At 60.4% G+C, this 20,810-nt stretch overlaps 2 non-coding genes across 2 annotated transcripts; both read left to right on the forward strand.

Annotated features, from left to right (window-relative positions):
• Window positions 1-11,785: 11,785 nt before the first annotated feature.
• LOC131861783 (5S ribosomal RNA) lies at window positions 11,786-11,904 on the forward strand. Its single transcript, XR_009360814.1, has one exon. It is a non-coding gene; the product is annotated as a 5S ribosomal RNA (ribosomal RNA).
• A 7,821-nt stretch (window positions 11,905-19,725) lies between these two features.
• On the forward strand, window positions 19,726-19,844 carry LOC131861891 (5S ribosomal RNA). The gene has a single exon (XR_009360921.1). It is a non-coding gene; the product is annotated as a 5S ribosomal RNA (ribosomal RNA).
• Window positions 19,845-20,810: the final 966 nt, after the last annotated feature.

Below are 20,810 nucleotides of genomic sequence, written 5' to 3' on the forward strand. Positions count from 1 at the left end.
CACTTGGGGCGACTACCAGTGCCAACCCCTTATCCCGCGGTGCGTCCGACACACAGAAATTTCCAAGGCGGCCAAGGAGCCTCCCCGCATAGCAATCGGGGTGTGAGGTTACGGATGCAGCATTGATAGCAATCGAGGTGTGAGGCGAAGGATGCAGAAGTGAGAGCCGAGGGATGTAGCAGAGATAGCAATCGGGGTGTGTGATGCAGAAGAGATAGCAATCGAGGTGTGCGGTGGGAAGGGCCCAGCAGCCAGAATGCATGAAGCGACGGATGAAGCAGTGATGACAACCGGGCTGTGAGGAGAGGAGGGATGCAGCCAAGAAAGCAATCAGGGCTCGAGGCAAGGGATGCATCAAGGATAGCAATCATGTTGTGAGGCGAGATTCCAAAGGCTAAACGTGAGAGGCTGCAGGGTCGACTCAGAGAGGTCTATGCATGTGAGAGGCTGAAAGCAAGGTCGACTCGGAGCGGTCTATGCATCGGGCGCGCTTGGGGCGACTACCAGTGCCAACCCCTTATCCCGCGACGCGTCCGACAAAGAGAACGTTCCAAGGCGGCAGAGGAGGTTACCAGCCGAAGGATGCAGTAGCAATAACAGGTATAGTTCCGCGGCGGCCGAGAAGACTCACCGCATAGGAATCGGGATGCGAGGCGAGGGATGCGGCGGGAAGGCCCCGACGGCTAAACGGAAGAGGCTGCAGGGCCGCCTCGGAATGGTCCAAGCATCGGATGCGATTGGGACGACTACCAGTGCCAACCCCTTATCCCGCGATGCGTCCGATACACAGATAGTTCCAAGGCGGCCGAGGAGCCTCACCGCATATCAATCGGGGTGCGAGGCGAGGGATGGGGCGGGAAGGCCCCAACGGCTAGACGGAAGAGGCTTCAGGGCCACCTCGGAATGGTCCAAGCATCGGACGCGCTTGGGGCGACTGCCAGTGCCAACCCCTTATCCCGCGATGCGTCCGATACACAGATGGTTCCAAGGCGGCCGAGGAGCCTCACCGCATAGCAATCGGGGGTGCGAGGCGAGGGATGGGGCGGGAAGGCCCCAACGGCTAGACGGAAGAGGCTTCAGGGCCGCCTAGGAATGGTCCAAGCATCGGACACGCTTGGGGCGACTACCAGTGACAGCCCCCTATCCCGCGATGCGTCCGATACGAAGATGGTTCCAAGGCGGCCGAGGAGCCTCACCGCATAGCAATCGGGGTGCGAGGTGGGGGATGCGGCGAGATGGCCCCAACGGCTAGACGGAAGAGGCCACAGGGCCGCGTCAGAATAGTCCAAGCATCGGACGCGCTTGGGGCGACTACCAGTGACAACCCCTTATCCCGCGATGCGTCCGATACGAAGATAGTTCCAAGGCGGCCGAGGAGCCTCACCGCATAGCAATCGGGGTGCGAGGTGGGGGATGCGGCGAGATGGCCCCAACGGCTAGACGGAAGAGGCTGCAGGGCCGCCTCGGAATAGTCCAAGCATCGGACGCGCTTGGGGCCACTACCAGTGACAACCCCTTATCCCGCAATGCGTCCGATACGAAGATAGTTCCAAGGCGGCCGAAGAGCCTCACCGCATAGCAATCGGGGTGCGAGGTGGGGGATGCGGCGAGATGGCCCCAACGGCTAGACGGAAGAGGCCACAGGGCCGCCTCGGAATAGTCCAAGCATCGGACGCGCTTGGGGCGACTACCAGTGACAACCCCTTATCCCGCGATGCGTCCGATACGAAGATAGTTCCCAGGCGGCCGAGGAGCCTCACCGCATAGCAATCGGGGTGCGAGGCGAGGGATGCGGCGAGATGGCCCCAAAGGCTAGACGGAAGAGGCTGCAGGGCTGCCTCGGAATAGTCCAAGCATCGGACGCGCTTGGGGCGACTACCACTGCCAACCCCTTATCCCGCGATGCGTCCGATACACAGATAGTTCCGAGGCGGCCGAGGAGGTGGGGGATGCAGCGAGATGGCCCCAACGGCTAGACGGAAGAGGCTGCAGGGCCGCCTCGGAATAGTCCAAGCATCGGACGCGCTTGGGGCGACTACCAGTGACAACCCCTTATCCCGCGATGCGTCCGATACACAGATAGTTCCGAGGCGGCCAAGGAGCCTCACCGCATAGCAATCGTGGTGCGAGGTGGGGGATGCGGCGAGATGGCCCCAACGGCTAGACGGAAGAGGCTGCAGGGCCGCCTCGGAATGGTCCAAGCATCGGATGCGCTTGGGGCGACTACCACTGCCAACCCCTTATCCCGCGATGCGTCCGATACACAGATAGTTCCAAGGCGGCCGAGGAGCCTCACAGCATAGCAATCAGGGTGCGAGGCGAGGGATGCGGCGAGAAAGCCCCAACGGCTAGAGGGAAGAGGCTTCAGGTCCGCCTCGGAATGGTCCAAGCATCGGACGCGCTTGGGGCGACTACCAGTGACAACCCCTTATCCCGCGACGCGTCCGATACACAGATAGTTCCAAGGCGGCCGAGGAGCCCCACCGCATAGCAATCGGGGTGCGAGGCGAGGGATGCGGCGAGAAGGACCCAACGGCTACACGGAAGAGGCTTCGGGGCCGCCTCGGAATGGTCCAAGCATCGGACGCGCTTGGGGCGACTACCAGTGACAACCCCTTATCCCGCGACGCGTCCGATACACAGATAGTTCCAAGGCGGCCGAGGAGCCTCACCGCATAGCAATCGGGGTGCGAGGCGAGGGATGCGGCGAGAAGGACCCAACGGCTACACGGAAGAGGCTTCGGGGCCGCCTCGGAATGGTCCAAGCATCGGACGCGCTTGGGGCGACTACCAGTGACAACCCCTTATCCCGCGACGCGTCCCGATACACAGATAGTTCCAAGGCGGCCGAGGAGCCTCACCGCATAGCAATCGGGGTGCGAGGCGAGGGATGCGGCGAGAAGGACCCAACGGCTAGACGGAAGAGGCTTCGGGTCCGCCTCGGAATGGTCCAAGCATCGGACGCGCTTGGGGCGACTACCAGTGACAACCCCTTATCCCGCGACGCGTCCGATACACAGATAGTTCCAAGGCGGCCAAGGAGCCTCACCGCATAGCAATCGGGGTGCGAGGCGAGGGATGCGGCGAGAAGGACCCAACGGCTAGACGGAAGAGGCTTCGGGTCCGCCTCGGAATGGTCCAAGCATCGGACGCGCTTGGGGCGACTACCAGTGACAACCCCTTATCCCGCGACGCGTCCGATACACAGATAGTTCCAAGGCGGCCGAGGAGCCTCACCGCATAGCAATCGGGGTGCGAGGCGAGGGATGCGGCGAGAAGGACCCAACGGCTAGACGGAAGAGGCTTCGGGTCCGCCTCGGAATGGTCCAAGCATCGGACGCGCTTGGGGCGACTACCAGTGACAACCCCTTATCCCGCGACGCGTCCGATACACAGATAGTTCCGAGGCGGCCGAGGAGCCTCACCGCATAGCAATCGGGGTGCGAGGCGAAGGATGCGGCGAGAAGGACCCAACGGCTAGACGGAAGAGGCTTCGGGTCCGCCTCGGAATGGTCTAAGCATCGGACGCGCTTGGGGCGACTACCAGTGACAACCCCTTATCCCGCGACGCGTCCGATACACAGATAGTTCCAAGGCGGCCGAGGAGCCTCACCGCATAGCAATCGGGGTGCGAGGCGAGGGATGCGGCGAGAAGGACCCAACGGCTAGACGGAAGAGGCTTCAGGGCCGCCTCGGAATGGTCCAAGCATCGAACGCGCTTGGGGCGACTACCAGTGACAACCCCTTATCCGCGACGCGTCCGATACACAGATAGTTCCGAGGCGGCCGAGGAGCCTCACCGCATAGCAATCGGGGTGCGAGGCGAGGGATGCGGCGAGAAGGACCCAACGGCTAGACGGAAGAGGCTTCAGGGCCGCCTCGGAATGGTCCAAGCATCGGACGCGCTTGGGGCGACTACCAGTGACAACCCCTTATCCCGCGACGCGTCCGATACACAGATAGTTCCGAGGCGGCCGAGGAGCCTCACCGCATAGCAATCGGGGTGCGAGGCGAGGGATGCGGCGAGAAGGACCCAACGGCTAGACGGAAGAGGCTTCAGGGCCGCCTCGGAATGGTCCAAGCATCGGACGCGCTTGGGGCGACTACCAATGACAACCCCTTATCCCGCGACGCGTCCGATACACAGATAGTTCCGAGGCGGCCGAGGAGCCTCACCGCATAGCAATCGGGGTGCGAGGCGAGGGATGCGGCGAGAAGGACCCAACGGCTAGACGGAAGAGGCTTCAGGGCCGCCTCGGAATGGTCCAAGCATCGGACGCGCTTGGGGCGACTACCAGTGACAACCCCTTATCCCGCGACGCGTCCGATACACAGATAGTTCCGAGGCGGCCGAGGAGCCTCACCGCATAGCAATCGGGGTGCGAGGCGAGGGATGCGGCGAGAAGGACCCAACGGCTAGACGGAAGAGGCTTCAGGGCCGCCTCGGAATGGTCCAAGCATCGGACGCGCTTGGGGCGACTACCGTTGCCAACCCCTTATCCCGCGATGCGTCTGATACACAGATAGTTCCGAGGCGGCCGAGGAGCCTCACCGCATAGCAATCGGGTTGCGAGGCAGATTATTGGGAAGGGAACCCCCTGGGATGCGGCTCAAGCAGTGCCCAAAGGGACTGGAATGCGGAATCACATCGAGAGACCCAAATGCTATACGAGGGCTCAAATCGAATTATCGATTTGGCCACGACATGGACGCATCGGAACGACTACCACCTTTGCCGAACCACTCGCAATTGCATCCATACCGAAACCAATAGACATTTCCGTTAGAGCCCTCGCATAGCATTCGGGAATCTCGCATGCCCCTCTAAATCGACCAATGCTGGCGCTCAATGAAAATCCGAGCGCTACCACCGTTCGAGCGCCAGCATTGGTCGAGTTAGAGGGGCACGGGGGAGAATGCTCCAGTCAACACCTCCCCTATATAAGTTATTTGTCCGATTCTCGCACAACCGTAGTCTGCCTCGTCGAATCAAACAACGGTCCCAGATTCCGACTTCCGTTCCGTAGAGACCAAAAGCTAGATGGAGGCTCGCAAGAAAGAGAGTCGGCGCATAGCAATCGGGTTTCTCGAACGTTTAGGGACCGAGCTCACTTGCGGATAGGGCAAAATCCGCCAAGCAACCCAAAAGCTAGACGGGGGCTCGAATCGAATCGCCTAGGCGGCCACAACAACGACGTGTTGGATCGACTACCAGTGCCAAACCATTCAGCAAGACTAGTCTGTGTCGAGGCCGGATAGAGATTCTCAGAGAGCGCCCGCATAGCATTTAGGAGACCTGCCGCGTCCCTCACACTCGACAAATGGTGGTGCACGTTTATAAATCCGAGCGATCCCAACCCTTTCAAGCACCAACATCGGTCGAGATAGAGGGGCACGGAGGGGGCTGCGTGAGACAACACAGTCCCCTATATAAGTTATTTGTCCGATTCTCACACATCCGGAAGAATGGTCATCAAATCGGACAACAGCCCAAACTTCCGACTTCCGTCCCAGAAAGCCCAAGAGCTATCTAAAACGTTCATGGCCGGAACTCGATCGCGGCTATACCAGTCCGCCAAGCAACCCAAAAGCTAGACTGGAGCTCTAGTCGAATCACCTCTGTGGCCATTGCAAGGACGTGTTGGAGCGACTACCATTGCCGAACCATTCCGCAGGTCGAGTCCATACCAAGGCCGCATAGAGATTCACGATGAGCTCCTGCATAGCAATCAGGAGACTTGCCGTGTCCATCACAATCGATAAATCCTGGTGCAAGATTTTTGCATCCGAGCGCTCCAACCAGTCGAGCACCAGCATCAATCGACATAAACGGGCACGGGGGGAGGATGCTCGAGAACACTACCTCCCCTATATAAGTTATTTGTCCGATTCTCAAGCAGCCGAAGTCTGGTCATCGAATCGGGTCAAAGACCACAACTTCCGACTTTACCCCACAATGCAAGTCATCGAATCGAACATCGGCCCCCGAGTCGGACTCCATGCGTATGTCAGGTCATCGGACCCAAATTCCGCCTTCCTGCGCATGGCGGGCCATCAATATCAACTCGGTCATCGGACCCAAACTCCGCCTTTTTGCGTATGGCACGCCTTCAAATCGGTCATCGGACCCAAATTCCGCCTTCCCTGTGCATGGCGGGCCATCAACATCAACTCGGTCATCGGACCCAAATTCCGCCTTTCTGCGCATGGCACGCCATCAACTCGGTCATCGGACCCAAATTCCGCCTTCCTGCGCATGGCAGGTCATCGGACACAAATTCAGACCTCGCCAATATGCCTACGTATCGAATCGGTCATCGGACCCAACTTCCGACTTCATCCATACTGTAGGGTCTTTGAGGTTGGCGCGGTGCGCTCAACCCAGGGAGTCGACCCATCGAAGCATACACCTCCCCTATATAAGCTATTTGTCCGAATTCCCACACCTGTGTAGTTTGCACCTCTGACCAGGACATCGACCCCAACTTCCGAACTCGACTGCAACGACGGCACCAGCGCCTTGGTGCGCACCTTGCGACGCACAGTCCCAACATTCGCCTTCCTGCACATGGCAGGTCATCGGACCCAAATTCCGACCTCGCGAGTATGCCTACATATCGAATCGGTCATCGGACCCAACTTCCGACTTCATCCATACCGTAGGGTCTTTGAGGTTGGCGCGGTGCGCTCAACCCGGGGAGTCGACCCAACGAAGCATACACCTCCCCTATATAAGCTATTTGTCCGATTCCCACACCTGTGTAGTTTGCACCTCCGATCAAGACATCGACCCCAACTTCCGAACTCGCCTCCAACGACCGAACCAGCGCCTTGGTGCGCACCTTGCAACGCACAGTGCCAACATTCGCCTTCCTGCACGTGGCAGGTCATCGGACCCAAATTCCGACCTCGCGAGTATGCCTACATATCGAATCGGTCATCGGACCCAACTTCCGACTTCATCCATACCGTAGGGTCTTTGAGGTTGGCGCGGTGCGCTCAACCCGGGGAGTCGACCCAACGAAGCATACACCTCCCCTATATAAGCTATTTGTCCGATTCCCACACCTGTGTAGCTTGCACCTCCGATCAGGACATCGACCCCAACTTCCGAACTCGACTAAAAAGACCGCACCAGCGCCTTGGTGTGCACCTTGCAACGCACAGTGTCAACATTCGCCTTCCTGCACATGGCAGGTCATCGGACCCAAATTCCGACCTCATGAGCATACCTACTAATCGAATTGGTCATCGGACCCAACTTCCGACTTCATCCATACCGTAGGGTCTTTGAGGTTGGCGCGGTGCGCTCAACCTGGGGAGTCGACCCATCGAAGCATACACCTCCCCTATATAAGCTATTTGTCCGATTCCGACACCTGTGTAGTTTGCACCTCCGCTCAGGACATCGACCCCAACTTCGAACTCGCCTGCAACGACCGAACCAGCGCCTTTGGTGCGCACCAAAAGTGCGCACTTTTGGAGGGCACTTTTGTGCGCTCCAAAGGTGCGCACTTTTGGAGGGCACTTTTCTGCGCTCCAAAGGTGCGCACTTTTGGAGGGCACTTTTTGGAGGGCACTTTTCTGCGCTCCAAAGGTGCGCACTTTTGGAGGGCACTTTTTGGAGGGCACTTTTCTGCGCTCCAAAGGTGCGCACTTTTGGAGGGCACTTTTTGGAGGGCACTTTTCCTGCGCTCCAAAGGTGCGCACTTTTGGAGGGCACTTTTTGGAGGGCACTTTTCTGCGCTCCAAAGGTGCGCACTTTTGGAGGGCACTTTTTGGAGGCACTTTTCTGCGCTCCAAAGGTGCGCACTTTTGGAGGGCACTTTTCTGCGCTCCAAAGGTGCGCACTTTTGGAGGGCACTTTTTGGAGGGCACTTTTCTGCGCTCCAAAGGTGCGCACTTTTGGAGGGCACTTTTTGGAGGGCACTTTTCTGCGCTCCAAAGGTGCGCACTTTTGGAGGGCACTTTTTGGAGGGCACTTTTCTGCGCTCCAAAGGTGCGCACTTTTGGAGGGCACTTTTGTGCACTCCAAAGGTGCGCACTTTTGGAGGGCACTTTTCCTGTGCTCCAAAGGTGCACACCTAGGTGAGCACCTTCGACCACACCTTGTAGCACACCAAACTCTGACTTTCGACTTCATCCGCAATGCAGGGTCTTTGAGGTTGGCGCAATGCGCACAACCAGGGGAGTCGACCCATCAAACCCAACACCTCCCCTATATAAGCTATTTGTCTGATTCTCATACATGCGTAGCCTGCAGGAGCAATTAGGACATCGACCCCAACTTTCGGCTTCTAAACGAAAACAAGGTCTTTGAGGTTGGTGTAATGCGAACAACTAGGGGAGTCAACCCATCAAACCCAACACCTCCCCTATATAAGCTATTTGTCTGATTCTCATACATGTGTAGTCTACAGGAGCAATTAGGACATCGACCCCAACTTTTGACTTCTTAACGAAAACAAGGTCTTTGAGGTTGACGTAATGCGCACAACCAGGGGAGTCGACCCATCAAACCCAACACCTCCCCTATATAAGCTATTTGTCCGATTCTCATACATGTGTAGCCTGCAGGAGCCATTAGGACATTGACCCCAACTTTTGACTTCTTAACGAAAACAAGGTCTTTGAGGTTGGCGTAATGCGCACAACCAAGGGAGTTGACCCATCAAACCCAACACCTCCCCTATATAAGCTATTTGTCTGATTCTCATACATGTGTAGCCTGCAACAACGATTAGGACATCCACCCCAACTTCTGAATTCGTCTGCGTTGACCGCACCAAAGGTGCACGCCTTGGTGCTCACCAAAATCCGACTTCCGACTTCTTCTGCTATGCGGGGTCTTTGAGGTTGGCGCAGTGCGCACAACCAGGGGAGTCAACCACCGAATGCAACACCTCCCCTATATAAGCTATTTGTCTGATTCTCATACATGCGTAGACTGCAGCAATGATTAGGGACATCCACCCCAACTTTTGACTTCTTAAACAAGACAGGGTCTTTGAAGTTGGTGCAGTGCACACAACCAGGGGAGTCGACCCATCAAACGCAACACCTCCCCTATATAAAGCTATTTGTCCGATTCTCATACGTGTAGTCTGCAGCAGCGATTAGGACATCGACCCCAACTTCCGAATTCGTTTGCATTGACCGCACCAAAGGTGCACGCCTTGGTGTGCACCCTGGAGTGCACTTTGGTGCTCACCTCGGTGCACACTTTGGTGTGCACCTCGGTGTGCACCAAAGGTGCGCACCTTGGAGCGCACCAAAGGTGTACACTTTGGAGCGCACCACATAGGGTCTTTGAGAGGTTGGCGCAGTGCGCACACCAAGGTGGTGTTGAGGTGCGTGCCGAGGTGGGTGGGTGCTAGGGTGCGCTCCATGGTGGGTGCCAGGGTGGGTGCGTGCTAGGGTGGATTCCAAAGAGGGTCATAGGGTGGGTGCCAAGGTGGGTTGGTGATATAGTGGGTTCAAAGGTGGGTACTAGGTGGGTTCCAAGGTGGGTCACAAGTTGGGTGCCAGGATGCGTGGGTGTTAGGTTGGGTGCCAAGGTGGGCTCCTGCGTGGGTGGGTGCTAGGGTGGGTTTCAAGGTGGACGCGAGGGCGGGTGCCAAGGTGGGTAACAAGTTGGGTGTTAGGATGGGTGAGTGCTAGAGTGGGTGCCAAGGTGGGTGGGTGCTAAGGTGGATGCCAAGGTGGTTCACAGGGTGGGTGGGTTCTAGGGTGAGTTCCAAGGTGGGTCACAGGTTCAGTGCTAGGGTGGGTGTCAAGGCGGGGTGTCGAGGTGCCTGGGTGCTAGGGTGTGGATGCCAATGTGGGTCATAGGGTGGGTACTAGGGTGGGCTGCAATGTGGGTGCCAAGGTGGGTAACATGCTCGGTGGGTTCTAAATTGGGTGCCAGGGTGGGTGTGCACCCACCTTGCCCGAGGTGGGTGCCAAGGTGCCAGTGTGGGTGGGTGCTAAGGTGGATGCCAAGGTGGGTGAGAAGGTGGGTGATAGGTTGAGTGGTAGGATGGGTGGGTGCCAAGATGGGTCACAGGGTGGGTGCAAGGGTGGGTAGGTGCTAGGGTTGGTGTCAGGGTGGGTGGGTGCTAGGTTGGGTTCCAAGGTGGGTGCGAGGGTGAGTGTCAAGGTGGGTCACAGGTTAGGTGCTAGGATGGGTGAGTGCTAGGGTGCAAAGGTGCCAGGGTGGGTGCTAGGATGGGTCGATGCTAGGGTGAGTGGCAAGGTGGGTCCACAAGTGTCAAGGTGGGTGCCGAGGTGGGTGCCAAGTCGGCGACTGCTATGGTGGATGCAAGGTGGGTCACGGGGTGGGTGCCAAGTTGCTAGGTTGGGTTCCAAGGTGGGTTGCCAACGTGGGTGCTAGGGTGCGTGGGTTAAAGGGTGTGTCCACAACGTGGGTGCCAGGATGGGTGCGCACCCACAACTGGCCAAGACGGGTGCGGGTGCAAGGTTGGGTTCCAAGCCCGGTCACAGGCTGGGTGCTAGGATGGGTGGGTGCCAAGGTGGGCACCAGGGTGGGTGCACCCACCCTGGCCAAGGTGGGTCACGGGGTGGGTCCTAGGGTGGGTAACGGGGTGGGTACTAAGGTGCGTGCCAAGGTGGGTCATAGGGTGGGTGCCAAGGTGGGCACCAGGGTGGGTGTGCACCAACCCTAGCCAGGGTAGGTCACGGGGTGGTTGTCGGGGTGGGCGTCAAGGAGCCAAGGTGGGTGGCAAGTAGCCAAGTTGCGTGCCAAGGTGGGTGTCGGGGTGGGTGCCAAGGATCCAAGGTGGGTGCCAAGGAACCAAGGTGGGTGGTCTGGGTGGGTGCCGAGGTGGGAGCCAGGGTGGGTCCCAAGGTGAGTGCAAAGGTGGGTGCCAGGGTCAAGGTGAGTGCCAATGTGGGTTCCAAGGTGCCAGGGTCAGGGTGAGTGCCAATGTGGGTTCAAAGGTGCTAAGTTGGGTGCGAGGTTGGGTGCGAGGGTGGGTGGGTGCCAAGGTGTGCTAGGTGGAAGCCCGGGTGGGTCGGCATCCCATGGGTGTCGAGTTGGGTGCCTGATGGGTGCTTCTTGTCAAGTTTTAGTCGTCGGGACTCATTTCGAGCCTTAGAGGTCGTTTCTTGTCCGGTTGCCCTGTCTTCGACCTGGGAACCCAATTTTGGTCCTCGGGTCCCATTTTTTTTTGTCTCGCATCCCACTTTTGGCCTGTGGCCTTTTCGGGGTCGATTCTCGTTTTGGGCATCAGAGCATGTTTCTTCTCCTAAAACCCAATATTTGTTTATTAAGTCTCGGAACACATTTTTGTTCTCGTGGACCCATCATGGGTCTTGGAACGCATTTGTGGTCCTTGGGTCCCATTTTGCATCCCGAAACTTGTGTTTTGGTGCTTGATCCCTATTTTGGGTGCCCACCTTGCACCAAGTGCGCACCCGGGGCAAACCGAGCGCCTTGGTGCACCGGGGCAAGATCGAGCGTGCACCCGAGGCGCCCCGAACATGCACCAAGGTGCACTCGGCCCACATGTGAGCGCAGGTCGTTGCGCCCGAGGTGGTGTGTGGGCACCGCGTTGCAGACGGGACACTGCACGCACACGACGCCCCCTCCAGGTGCACGCACGTAGGCCGGGCCGGGTGCACACCCGACGCCCTAGCAAGGTGCGCGCACCCGGGCAGGGCTCACACTTGGCGAACGGGGCGCACTTCGCGAGGGAGGGTGTGCACCTCGACGGGGGTGGGTGGCCGGGGTGGATTCGCACGTGGGTCGCGGTTTGCTAAGTACACACTGCGACAAGCTCATAACGGGTGCGATCATACCAGCATTAGTGCACCGGATCCCATCAGAACTCCGCAGTTAAGCGCGCTTGGGCCGGAGTAGTACTGGGATGGGTGACCTCCCGGGAAGTCCCGGTGTTGCAACCCTTTTTTAGTTTTTCGCCGGGCGTCGCAATGCTATTTGAATAAACCTTTTGCCCGTTTGCGTTCTCGTCGGGGCCGGGCCGGGCCGGGGTGCGCTGCCCGCACTACCGCGCGCGCGGGGGCGACACCGAGCGCGCACCCGAGGCACCCCGAGCACACAGGCCACGGTGCAACCCGGGCGTTGTGCGCGCACCCCGGTGCGCCCGAGGTGCTGCGCGCGCACCCAGGTGAAATCGGTGTGCACCTCGGCCAGTGCGCGCTCGGTCGAGTCGCGCACGTTGGCCAAGGTGCACGGTGATGTTTCTTACTCTAAGGTTCCGCACCAGACGCCCGGGACAGGTGAGCGAAGCTGGGCGGGGCCGGGTGCGCGGCCGGGGCAGGTGCACGCAGCTGGAGAGAGCTTTGGAGCACACTTCGGAGCGCACCAATGATGCGCTCCATTCAAAAGTTTCCTGAAAAGGCAAAAAAAGTTGAGATTATAGAATTTCCCACTTGAGAGATTGTAAAAAAAAAAAAATTTAAAATGAAGGAAACGCGGGTGCCAAGGTGTGCGCAGCCCAGCCAAGGTGTGCGCACCAAGGCGCCCACCCTGGCGAAGGTGCACGCAAGGTGCGCACCCGAGGCAAACCGGACAATTAACCCAACTTTCGACTTCGCGCGCACCTTGGAGCGCACTTCGAAGCGCTCCTTGGTGCGCACCAATCTTGGGCACCTCGGAGTGCACCATGGCGCCCACCAAGGTGCGCACCCGGGGCAAACCGAGCTCCGACTTCGTGCGCACCTTGGAGCGCACGAAAGGTGCGCACCATGGCGCCCACCAAGGTGCGCAGCCCAGCCAAGGCGTGCGCATCAAGGTGCGCACCCTGGCGAAGGTGCGCACCCGGGGCAAACCGAGCTCCGACTTCGTGCGCACCTTGGAGCGCACAAAAGGTGCGCAACCCAGCCAAGGTGTGCGCACCCCGGTCAAACCGAGCTCCGAATCGTGCGCACCAGAGGTGCACGCCATCGTGCGCACCTTGGAGCACACTTCGGAGCCCTCCTTGGTGCGCGCCGATGTTGCGCACCTCGGAGCGCACCCGGGGAAAACAATGCAATTAACCCGACTTTCGACTTCGTGGGCACCTCGGAGCGCTCTCGGGTTCGCACCTCGGAGCACACCGAGGTGCGCACCTTTGATGCGCTGCCTTCACCAATTTCCAGAAAAGGCAAGAAAACATTGAGAAGGTGTGCGCACCGAGGTGCCCACCCTGGCGAAGGTGCACGCGAGGTGCGCACCCGGGGCAAACCGGGCTCCGACTTCGTGCACGCCGCACCTTGGAGCACACTTCGGAGCGCTCCTTGGTGCGCACCAGGGCGCGCAACCCAGCCGAGGTGCCCACCCCGGCGAAGGTGCACGCGAGGTGCGCACCCGGGGCAAACCGGGCTCCGACTTCGTGCACGCCATGGTGCCCACCGCGGCGAAGGTGCACGCGAGGTGCGCACCCGGGCAAACCGGGCTCCGACTTCGTGCACGCCGCACCTTGGAGCACACTTCGGAGCGCTCCTTGGTGCGCACCATGGTGCCCACCAGGGCGCGCAAACCCCGCCGAAGGTGCACGCGAGGTGCGCACCCGGGGCAAACCGGGCTCCGACTTCGTGCACGCCGCACCTTGGAGCACACTTCGGAGCGCTCCTTGGTGCGCACCATGGTGCCCACCAGGGCGCGCAAACCCCGCCGAAGGTGCACGCGAGGTGCGCACCCGGGGCAAACCGGGCTCCGACTTCGTGCACGCCATGGTGCGCACCGCGGCGAAGGTGCGCACCCGGGGCAAACCGGGCTCCGACTTCGTGCACGCCGCACCTTGGAGCACACTTCGGAGCGCTCCTTGGTGCGCACCAGGGCGCGCAACCCAGCCGAGGTGCCCACCCCGGCGAAGGTGCACGCGAGGTGCGTACCCGGGGCAAACCGGGCTCCGACTTCGTGCACGCCGCACCTTGGAGCACACTTCGGAGCGCTCCTTGGTGCGCACCATGGTGCCCACCAGGCCGCGCAACCCAGCCAAGGTGTGCGCACCAAGGTGCACGCGAGGTGCGCACCCGGGGCAAACCGGGGTCCGACTTCGTGCACGCCGCACCTTGGAGCACACATCGGGGCGCTCCCGGGTTCGCACCGGCGTTGCGCACCGTGGTGGGCACCTCGGAGCACACCAAGGTGGGCAGCGAGGTGCGCACCTTTGATGCGATGCCTTCACTAATTTCCATAAAAGGCAAAAAAAAAACGAGATTTTAAAATTTCCGTTTTGAAAGATAGTGAGAAAAAGGGAATGCTGGTGCCATCTTGAGCCCGCCCTGGTGCGCAGCCCAGCCAAGGTGTGCGCACCAAGGTGCCCACCCTGGCGAAGGTGCGCGCCCGGGCAATTAACCCAACTTCCAACTTCGCGCGCGCCAGGGTGGGAGCGCACCCAACAACCGGGCCTGGGAAGAGCCAATGCGAGAAACCCCACCAAACGCTCTGACAAAAAAAGAGGGGGCGCTCCAGTAACCCCGCTTCGGAGCGCACCCTGGGCAAACCCAGCCAAGGTGCCCACCCCGGCCAAGGTGCAGGCGAGGTGCGCACCCGGGGCAAACCGGGCTCCGACAACGTGCACGCCGCACCTTGGAGCACACTTCGTAGCGCTCCCGGGTGCGCACCTCAGAGCACACCAAGGTGGGCAGCGAGGTGCGCACCTTTGATGCGCTGCCTTCACTAATTTCCAGAAAAGGCAAAAAAAAAAGGAGATTTTAAAATTTCCGTTTTGAAAGATAGTGAAAAAAACGGAACGCGCGTGCCATCTTGAGCCCGCCCTGGTGCGCAGCCCAGGTAAGGTGCCCACCCTGGCAAAGGTGCGCACCCGGGCAATTAACCCTACTTCCGACTTCGTGCGCGCCAGGGTGGCAACCGGGCCTCGGAAGAGCCAATGCGAGAAACCCCACCAAACGCTCCGACAAAAAAAGAGGCGGCGCTCCAATAACCCCGCTTCGGAGCGCAGCCGGGGCAAACCCAGCCAAGGTGCCCACCCCGACGAAGGTGCACGCGAGGTGCGCACCCGGGGCAAACCGGGCTCCGACAACGTGCACGCAGCACCTTGGAGCACACTTCGAAGCACTCCCGGGTGCCCACCGGCGTTGCGCACCGTGGTGGGCAGCGAGGTGCGCACCTTTGATGCGCTGCCTTCACTAATTTCCAGAAAAAGGCAAAAAAAAATGAGATTTTAAAATTTCCGTTTTGAAAGATAGTGAAAAAAAAGGAACGCGGGTGCCATCTTGAGCCCGCCCTGGTGCGCAGCCCAGGCAAGGCATGCGCACCAAGGTGCCCACCCGAGGTGCACACCCGGGGCAAACCGGGCTCCGACTTCGTGCAGGCCGCACCTTGGAGCACACTTCGGAGCGCTCCTTGGTGCGCACCATGGTGCCCACCAGGGCGCGCAACCCAGCCAAGGTCTGCACACCAAGGTGCCCACCCCGGCGAAGGTGCACGCGAGGTGCGCACCCGGGGCAAACCGGGCTCCGACTTCGTGCACGCCATGGTGCCCACCGCGGCGAAGGTGCACGCGAGGTGCGCACCCGGGGCAAACCGGGCTCCGACTTCGTGCACGCCGCACCTTGGAGCACACTTCGGAGCGCTCCTTGGTGCGCACCATGGTGCCCACCAGGGCGCGCAACCCAGCCAAGGTGTGCGCACCAAGGTGCACGCGAGGTGCGCACCCGGGGCAAACCGGGGTCCGACTTCGTGCACGCCGCACCTTGGAGCACACATCGGAGCGCTCCCAGGTTCGCACCAGCGTTGCGCACCTTTGATGCGCTGCCTTCACTAATTTCCAGAAAAGGCAAAAAAAAACGAGATTTTAAAATTTCCGTTCTGAAAGATAGTGAAAAAAACGGAACGCGGGTGCCATCTTGAGCCCTTCCTGGTGCGCACCCCAGGCAAGTTGTGCGCACCAAGGTGCCCACCCTGGCGGAGGTGCGCGCCCGGGGCAATCCGGGCTCCGACTTCGTGCACTGCATGGTGCCCACCAAGGCGCGCAACCCAGCCAAGGTGCCCACCGCAGCGAAGGTGCACGCGAGGTGCGCACGCGAGGTGCACACCCGGGGCAAACCGGGCTCCGACTTCGTGCACGCCGCACCTTGGAGCACACTTCAGAGCGCTCCTTGGTGCGCACCAGGGCGCGCAACCCAGCCGAGGTGCCCACCCCGGCGAAGGTGCACGCGAGGTGCGCACCCGGGGCAAACCGGGCTCCGACTTCGTGCACGCCATGGTGCCCACCGCGGCGAAGGTGCGCACCCGGGGCAAACCGGGCTCCGACTTCGTGCACGCCGCACCTTGGAGCACACTTCGGAGCGCTCCTTGGTGCGCACCATGGTGCCCACCAGGCCGCGCAACCCAGCCAAGGTGTGCGCACCAAGGTGCACGCGAGGTGCGCACCCGGGGCAAACCGGGGTCCGACTTCGTGCACGCCGCACCTTGGAGCACACATCGGGGCGCTCCCGGGTTCGCACCGGCGTTGCGCACCGTGGTGGGCACCTCGGAGCACACCAAGGTGGGCAGCGAGGTGCGCACCTTTGATGCGATGCCTTCACTAATTTCCATAAAAGGCAAAAAAAAAACGAGATTTTAAAATTTCCGTTTTGAAAGATAGTGAGAAAAAGGGAATGCTGGTGCCATCTTGAGCCCGCCCTGGTGCGCAGCCCAGCCAAGGTTTGCGCACCAAGGTGCCCACCCTGGCGAAGGTGCGCGCCCGGGCAATTAACCCAACTTCCAACTTCGCGCGCGCCAGGGTGGGAGCGCACCCAACAACCGGGCCTGGGAAGAGCCAATGCGAGAAACCCCACCAAACTCTCTGACAAAAAAAGAGGGGGCGCTCCAGTAACCCCGCTTCGGAGCGCACCCTGGGCAAACCCAGCCAAGGTGCCCACCCCGGCCAAGGTGCAGGCGAGGTGCGCACCCGGGGCAAACCGGGCTCCGACAACGTGCACGCCGCACCTTGGAGCACACTTCGTAGCGCTCCCGGGTGCGCACCTCAGAGCACACCAAGGTGGGCAGCGAGGTGCGCACCTTTGATGCGCTGCCTTCACTAATTTCCAGAAAAGGCAAAAAAAAAAGGAGATTTTAAAATTTCCGTTTTGAAAGATAGTGAAAAAAACGGAACGCGCGTGCCATCTTGAGCCCGCCCTGGTGCGCAGCCCAGGTAAGGTGCCACCCTGGCAAAGGTGCGCACCCGGGCAATTAACCCTACTTCCGACTTCGTGCGCGCCAGGGTGGCAACCGGGCCTCGGAAGAGCCAATGCGAGAAACCCCACCAAACGCTCCGACAAAAAAAGAGGCGGCGCTCCAATAACCCCGCTTCGGAGCGCAGCCGGGGCAAACCAAGCCAAGGTGCCCACCCCGACGAAGGTGCACGCGAGGTGCGCACCCGGGGCAAACCGGGCTCCGACAACGTGCACGCAGCACCTTGGAGCACACTTCGAAGCACTCCCGGGTGCCCACCGGCGTTGCGCACCGTGGTGGGCAGCGAGGTGCGCACCTTTGATGCGCTGCCTTCACTAATTTCCAGAAAAAGGCAAAAAAAAATGAGATTTTAAAATTTCCGTTTTGAAAGATAGTGAAAAAAAAGGAACGCGGGTGCCATCTTGAGCCCGCCCTGGTGCGCAGCCCAGGCAAGGCATGCGCACCAAGGTGCCCACCCGAGGTGCACACCCGGGGCAAACCGGGCTCCGACTTCGTGCAGGCCGCACCTTGGAGCACACTTCGGAGCGCTCCTTGGTGCGCACCATGGTGCCCACCAGGGCGCACCCGAGGCAAACCGGGCTCCGACTTCGTGCACAGCCGCACCTTGGAGCACACATCGGAGCGCTCCCAGGTTCGCACCAGCGTTGCGCACCTTTGATGCGCTGCCTTCACTAATTTCCAGAAAAGGCAAAAAAAAACGATATTTTAAAATTTCCGTTCTGAAAGATAGTGAAAAAAACGGAACGCGGGTGCCATCTTGAGCCCTTCCTGATGCGCAGCCCAGGCAAGTTGTGCGCACCAAGGTGCCCACCCTGGCGGAGGTGCGCGCCCGGGGCAAACCGGGCTCCGACTTCGTGCACTGCATGGTGCCCACCAAGGCGCGCAACCCAGCCAAGGTGCCCACCGCAGCGAAGGTGCACGCGAGGTGCGCACCCGAGGTGCACACCCGGGGCAAACCGGGCTCCGACTTCGTGCACGCCGCACCTTGGAGCACACTTCAGAGCGCTCCTTGGTACGCACCAGGGCGCGCAACCCAGCCAAGGTGCTCACCCCGGCGAAGGTGCACGCGAGGTGCGCACCCGGGGCAAACCGGGCTCGGACTTCGTGCACGCCGCACCTTGGAGCACACATCGGAGCGCTCCCGGGTTCGCACCAGCATTGCGCACCTTTGATGCGCTGCCTTCACTAATTTCCAGAAAAGGCAAAAAAAAGAAAAAAATGAGATTTTAAAATTTCCGTTTTGAAAGATAGTGAAAAAAACGGAACGCGGGTGCCATCTTGAGCCCGCCCTGGTGTGCAGCCCAGGCAAGTTGTGCGCACCAAGGCACCCACCCTGGCCAAGGTGGGTCACGGGGTGGGTCCTAGGGTGGGTAACGGGGTGGGTACTAAGGTGCGTGCCAAGGTGGGTCATAGGGTGGGTGCCAAGGTGGGCACCAGGGTGGGTGTGCACCAACCCTAGCCAGGGTAGGTCACGGGGTGGTTGTCGGGGTGGGCGTCAAGGAGCCAAGGTGGGTGGCAAGTAGCCAAGTTGCGTGCCAAGGTGGGTGTCGGGGTGGGTGCCAAGGATCCAAGGTGGGTGCCAAGGAACCAAGGTGGGTGTCTGGGTGGGTGCCGAGGTGGGAGCCAGGGTGGGTCCCAAGGTGAGTGCAAAGGTGGGTGCCAGGGTCAAGGTGAGTGCCAATGTGGGTTCCAAGGTGCCAGGGTCAGGGTGAGTGCCAATGTGGGTTCAAAGGTGCTAAGTTGGGTGCGAGGTTGGGTGCGAGGGTGGGTGGGTGCCAAGGTGTGCTAGGTGGAAGCCCGGGTGGGTCGGCATCCCATGGGTGTCGAGTTGGGTGCCTGATGGGTGCTTCTTGTCAAGTTTTAGTCGTCGGGACTCATTTCGAGCCTTAGAGGTCGTTTCTTGTCCGGTTGCCCTGTCTTCGACCTGGGAACCCAATTTTGGTCCTCGGGTCCCATTTTTTTTTGTCTCGCATCCCACTTTTGGCCTGTGGCCTTTTCGGGGTCGATTCTCGTTTTGGGCATCAGAGCATGTTTCTTCTCCTAAAACCCAATATTTGTTTATTAAGTCTCGGAACACATTTTTGTTCTCGTGGACCCATCATGGGTCTTGGAACGCATTTGTGGTCCTTGGGTCCCATTTTGCATCCCGAAACTTGTGTTTTGGTGCTTGATCCCTATTTTGGGTGCCCACCTTGCACCAAGTGCGCACCCGGGGCAAACCGAGCGCCTTGGTGCACCGGGGCAAGATCGAGCGTGCACCCGAGGCGCCCCGAACATGCACCAAGGTGCACTCGGCCCACATGTGAGCGCAGGTCGTTGCGCCCGAGGTGGTGTGTGGGCACCGCGTTGCAGACGGGACACTGCACGCACACGACGCCCCCTCCAGGTGCACGCACGTAGGCCGGGCCGGGTGCACACCCGACGCCCTAGCAAGGTGCGCGCACCCGGGCAGGGCTCACACTTGGCGAACGGGGCGCACTTCGCGAGGGAGGGTGTGCACCTCGACGGGGGTGGGTGGCCGGGGTGGATTCGCACGTGGGTCGCGGTTTGCTAAGTACACACTGCGACAAGCTCATAACGGGTGCGATCATACCAGCGTTAGTGCACCGGATCCCATCAGAACTCCGCAGTTAAGCGCGCTTGGGCCGGAGTAGTACTGGGATGGGTGACCTCCCGGGAAGTCCCGGTGTTGCACCCTTTTTTAGTTTTTCGCCGGGCGTCGCAATGCTATTTGAATAAACCTTTTGCCCGTTTGCGTTCTCGTCGGGGCCGGGCCGGGCCGGGGTGCGCTGCCCGCACTACCGCGCGCGCGGGGGCGACACCGAGCGCGCACCCGAGGCGCCCCGAGCACACAGGCCACGGTGCAACCCGGGCGTTGTGCGCGCACCCCGGTGCGCCCGAGGTGCTGCGCGCGCACCCAGGTGAAATCGGTGTGCACCTCGGCCAGTGCGCGCTCGGTCGAGTCGCGCACGTTGGCCAAGGTGCACGGTGATGTTTCTTACTCTAAGGTTCCGCACCAGACGCCCGGGACAGGTGAGCGAAGCTGGGCGGGGCCGGGTGCGCGGCCGGGGCAGGTGCACGCAGCTGGAGAGAGCTTTGGAGCACACTTCGGAGCGCACCAATGATGCGCTCCATTCAAAAGTTTCCTGAAAAGGCAAAAAAAGTTGAGATTATAGAATTTCCCACTTGAGAGATTGTAAAAAAAAAAAATTTAAAATGAAGGAAACGCGGGTGCCAAGGTGTGCGCAGCCCAGCCAAGGTGTGCGCACCAAGGCGCCCACCCTGGCGAAGGTGCACGCAAGGTGCGCACCCGAGGCAAACCGGACAATTAACCCAACTTTCGACTTCGCGCGCACCTTGGAGCGCACTTCGGAGCGCTCCTTGGTGCGCACCAATCTTGGGCACCTCGGAGTGCACCATGGCGCCCACCAAGGTGCGCACCCGGGGCAAACCGAGCTCCGACTTCGTGCGCACCTTGGAGCGCACGAAAGGTGCGCACCATGGCGCCCACCAAGGTGCGCAGCCCAGCCAAGGCGTGCGCATCAAGGTGCGCACCCTGGCGAAGGTGCGCACCCGGGGCAAACCGAGCTCCGACTTCGTGCGCACCTTGGAGCGCACAAAAGGTGCGCAACCCAGCCAAGGTGTGCGCACCCCGGTCAAACCG

The sequence above is a fragment of the Cryptomeria japonica genome, unplaced genomic scaffold (assembly GCF_030272615.1).
Source record: "Cryptomeria japonica unplaced genomic scaffold, Sugi_1.0 HiC_scaffold_33, whole genome shotgun sequence".
NCBI lineage: Eukaryota > Viridiplantae > Streptophyta > Pinopsida > Cupressales > Cupressaceae > Cryptomeria > Cryptomeria japonica.